The 5,225-nt window shown below is 31.7% G+C and overlaps 1 protein-coding gene across 1 annotated transcript in view; it reads left to right on the top strand.

Moving 5' to 3' along the window:
• Window positions 1-5,225, top strand: part of LOC117180521 (protein spaetzle 4-like) — a 14,443-nt gene that overhangs the window by 8,997 nt on the left and 221 nt on the right. The window lies entirely within an intron of this gene.

Below are 5,225 nucleotides of genomic sequence, written 5' to 3' on the forward strand. Positions count from 1 at the left end.
ATCTAGTCGGGAGTGGTGCTGACTGAAAACAGATGATTTGGAGCGATTCGCGCGCCATCTGTTGGTCATTCTAAGGACTTATTGAACTACCCTCGTATATCGACAGTCTAGACTTTGTTTTGTAATAACTAAAGCTTCTGAATTTGAGCACTCGTAAGTTTTGAAAATTTTGGAAGTTTCAGATTTTGTATCCTTAAAATTTGTTTAGGGTTATTTCTCAGTTAAAGTAAAGAGCAGGTCTACTTTAGGAGATGATCCAAATTCATATTTTTTTTATTAGAGCTTTAACTACTGTCGAATAAATGCAATAAATTTTCAAAGTTATGTATCGAAAATTGTTATTATAATAGCGCTGAATTTAGAAGATCTAGTGTTGTAAATATACACGTAGAGTTATTTCAAGAGATTAATTCACGGGATTGCGCCTTGATTTTATTCACGCTTTGGTGCAAGTACTAAGATCTCGGAACACATTCTTTTAAATCAACACCCGTTGTTTTACATATAAGAAAGGGTTCTAAAATCTAAGTTCTTGTCCCAAAACGTGATAAAATTAATGGGCAGTTCCGTGAATTATAATCTTTATTCATCGTTAAACTTTCCTTCGAATTAGTTATCCATACATAGAATCTCACCTTCCGGGAGTACCCTTAATTACCCTATTGTCACAGGTAAGATATTCTTTAAAGCTTTCAGTTTTACACAAAAACCTAAATCTAAACTACCAATTTTCTAACAGCATATTTAATATTTAAATTTTAAACCTGAGGCCTGAGATTTGAAAACGTATAAGTTACAAAATGTAAATTTATAATTAAATTTTAATTATTCTATCCGAAATAAGAGTGTCTAATTATTATGTAGAGTATGGCAAATGAAAGTAGCAGTACCGTCATAGGTGCACTTTATATATAGTCGAACAATCACCCACGCATGTCAAAAAGAATAAAGATATACCTATTCGTACTAGTGACAGTACTATGAGCAGTAATGACACTTTCTTGTTGCCTCATCACTTTTTCATAATAGATTTCACTCCCGGAAATGTATGAGGGACAAAAAGAAGTTCGAAGGTTCTGTACAATACAATTATTTTTGGTTTTGTTATATAATACGTCATTTATATTACCGCTTTTACTCTTGAAGAAATTAGCATTTTCTAAAAGAACTTTCTTAAATTAATTAAATACTAAAGATTGCAACTTTTCCCATTTCTTTAGGTAAGTTTTACTGTTATTTAAATTCTGCGTGAAGACAAATTAAGCATGTATGGCAGCAAACTTTTTCTGATTCTTGTATAGTAACGTATGTACATAAATGTATGAGTATATATTTGAAATTGTAAGTACATATGCATATGCAGGTCTATGAGTTTCACATCACAAATACGAATATCACGCTTCTCTTTTATGTTTTGATTTTTAAAAATAGGACGAAATAGAATAACAGTGCGATACTGTAAAACCTCTTTCTTGCCAAAAATCGCGACTAAAAACTTCCTTTATGTCAATGTGCCATTATAGGGAACGTCCATTAATTACGTAAGGACGATTTTTAAATTTTGAGACTCCCACCTCCCTAATGTAAGGATTCGTTAGATTTTTAGGACCCTCCCCCCTTTTACGTGCCATTTTATATTTTTACTCAATATATCAAAGATATATCAATTATTTCCACCTTAATCTAGAATTCAAGGGATTTCAAAAGATTTGGAAGATTTCCAGTGATTTTCAAGAACTAAAAATAATTACAACAATTTTACGGAATCTAACGAGATTTCCAAAGCTTTTTAGAGGTTTCATGAGATTAAACGGAATTGCGAAAGATTTCATTGTAGTGAATTTCAAATGATTCCAAAGGATGACGACAGGTTTCGCAAATTTGAAACGATTTTATAAGATTTCAAATGTTTGAAGAAATTAACTTGTACACTTTCCGAGAGAATCTCCATTTGTGAAGGTGTTTTTTAAGATTTCACTGGACTTAAATATTTTTAATCAGATTTTAGAGGTTTTATTGGATTACAGAGCATTTCATGAGTGATACTTTACTTTACTGATGAATTAGTCAAACTTGTTAATTCATGATTAAAAATAATTGATTCATAGCTAGAATTTAGTCATTGATTGAAATTAAACCATTTTTAGAGATCTAAAGGGCTTTTCACGGATTTTAAAGGATTCTAAGGGGCTTTTAAAAATATGAACATAAGATCCTGGATTTTAAAGGATTTAAAAATATTTCACGTGATATCACAGTATTTTCACAAATTTTGAAGGATATCAGGGGATTTTAACTGGTTTTCAAAGACTTACCACCTTGATCGAAAAGTTCCCGGAATCATGACCATGTGGCGCCCCCTGCTGTCCGATTCACATTTTTTTCGTTTCTGTAGGTTGTCACACCTTTTAACAATGTTCTCTGCGAATTTAAGCTTTCTAGCTTGACATTTGGAAAAGTAACGTAATTTTGAGTGCATCTGTTTTTTTGCAAATTTCGATTTTTGCAATGGATTTAATTTTGCAACAACACCACAATGCCATCATTATCCGTGAGTTTCTCACCAAAAACTCAACTAATACAATTCCGCAGCCATTAAATTCGCCAGATTTAGCTCCCTGTGACTTTTTTTTGTTCGATCGACTGAAAAAACCACTACGCGGAACGCGTTTTAGCAGCCGATCGGAGACAATACAATAATCGAAAACGGCACTGATGGGCATACCGAAAATTGAGTATCAAAAATGTTTTGAGAGCTGGATCAAGCGCTGGCATAAGTGCGTGGCAGTCGATGGGAATTGCTTTGAAGGGGACCATATCAATATTCAAGAATAAACTTATATTTTTAATTTTAAAAATAAATTCCGGGAACTTTTTAATCAAGGTAGTATAAGTTTATTGATGATTTCATAGAGTTTTAAAGGATTTCAAGTGATTTCAAAAGATCTCAGAGTATATCCAGACATTTTAGAAGATTTCGTAAGATTTATAAAGGTGCAATTGAATTTCAAAGGATTTTCGTGTATTATAAAGGATTTTAAAGGATTTAGAAAAATCCTATTTTTAAGTGATTTCAAAGATTTCAATGGATCTCGTAAGATTTCGAAATATTTAATGAAATTTAATGGAACTTTGTTCGGTCTTTGTATATTCCCCCTACTTGTGCACAGACTTTTTAAAATTAAAGATCAAGGAATCGACAATAGTAATTTGGTGAATGTGAATTCTCTTTTGTTAAAGCTCCTTCGGCTTTAACGAACACATTCTCATCACGTATCTCGTGCTTCGCACTCGAGATTGTCCTTTAAACTGTATATCATTTCCAGAAATGTATATTATTATAATTAATAACATGCATCGGCATTAAAACACGTAGTTTCATTAGCTCGTTTAAAAAAATGCACATTTAAAAAAAACCTTTGTTAATTAAACATTTTATTGCAACTTCTGCCTTTTTTCAAAAACTGAATTTGCGAATTTCCATTTTTATTTTTACGATTGAATAGTTACAATGCAGTCTACACAGCAGCCTGATTGTTTTTAAACTATTATATTATTAATATTCCTAACCTCAGTGACCCAGACTCTGTCAAATGATTTTTCTATCGAAACTCAACCAGTTGTTATGATAATTTTGTAGGGAATTCAAAAGAACATTTTTCTTCTTCTGACTTTTTTCGAAATCGTGCGTTATTTAGCTTAAAATGTTTATTTTCGAGTGTTTGCAATTTTCTAAATTCTATAACTCTGGTAATTTTTGGTTTTGTGAAAAAAGCCATTGGGATAAATTATTCATATTTTTGAATACTATGAATATTCGTACAGAGCATTTTTGTATTTTGAAAAGACGTGCAAATTTGACAAAAACTGGGTTAGTTAAATTTTACACAAATCTAATACCTTCTCTGGTAAGAATGTAAAAATGAAATAATTTTTCGATAGCTCCTTTCTTTGTTTTAATCGTAAAAAATAGCATCAAAAACATAAAAAAATTTAATTTATTGAAACCCCCCACACTGGACGAAAAATAAATTAAAAGGCAAAAGTTGTGATGAGAGTGTACCCACGCAGCGGGCAGATTATTTTTTTTGACTGTTCATTAAGTTTTTCACGATTAAAACATAAACTACGCATCCTATCAAAAAGTGATTCATAACAAATTTGTAGATCTTTTTCAAATGCATAAATTTTTTTATTCTCATCTTTTGTCGTATTTTTCATAGTTACACCAAAAAATTTAATTTTTGGATATTCCATTATTTTTCATGTTGTCAAAATTTGAATTTTTGATGCTTCAAGAAAATTTAAAAAGTTGTTATGGTACGCTTGAAGGGCATTCAAAAGCAACATTTTTCTTAATTCGATTATTTTTTCGCATCGTGCGTTATTTGGCTTAAAATGGTCATTTTCGTCTGCTTTTTGGAATTTTGTAAATGCTGTATCTCAAAAATCTTCACAATGCGCTCACTTTGAAGCTTTATCCAAAATGACTGCATAACGAACTTGACCTTTAGTTTAGGACACTAAAAGAGTGTAACAAAGGCCAATCTAATACAATAATTTTCTCACAAGGGATCGTGCTCACAGACAGACATATAGATAAACCGACACATTAGTAAAAACCTGTTTTTCGGATTCAGGGGGTATGAAAATCTCGACATTTGATCAAAACTGGGGGGGAGCAGGTCAAATTTTTTACAAATCTAATACCTTCTCTGATGAGAATGTAAAAAGTATCGTCAAGATGTTGAAACAATTAAAGAACAAACGGAAATTTATTGAAAAAAATGTGCTGGATAAACGTTCCAACGCTATTGCAGATATGTGTGAAGCCAAAAAAAAGTGCAAGTGTTGCTACATCGTCACTGCCTACCCCCGCCATGTTTCACGATAGAACAGAAATATTATTTTCTTCCACATTATATCATTTATACTAAACGCAAGATATTTTTCTTGATATCTGTAGTTTTTTAGTTCAACGGTAAGCTTCGTTTCATACTAGACTTTATCATATGGCGATTGCCCATGTTAACTATGGGAGACCCATTCAAAAAGTACTGAACGTAATTAGTAATTTTTGACATTCGAAACAAACAACATTTTATACATATTTTGAAAATTTTAGACAATTCGTAAGAAGGATCCGATTTCGGCACAGCTACCTTAATTGCATTCCTACTATGAACAATAAGCGATATTCAGTACGTACCGCCCTCCCCTCAACA

This window comes from Belonocnema kinseyi, chromosome 9 (assembly GCF_010883055.1).
Source record: "Belonocnema kinseyi isolate 2016_QV_RU_SX_M_011 chromosome 9, B_treatae_v1, whole genome shotgun sequence".
Lineage (NCBI taxonomy): Eukaryota > Metazoa > Arthropoda > Insecta > Hymenoptera > Cynipidae > Belonocnema > Belonocnema kinseyi.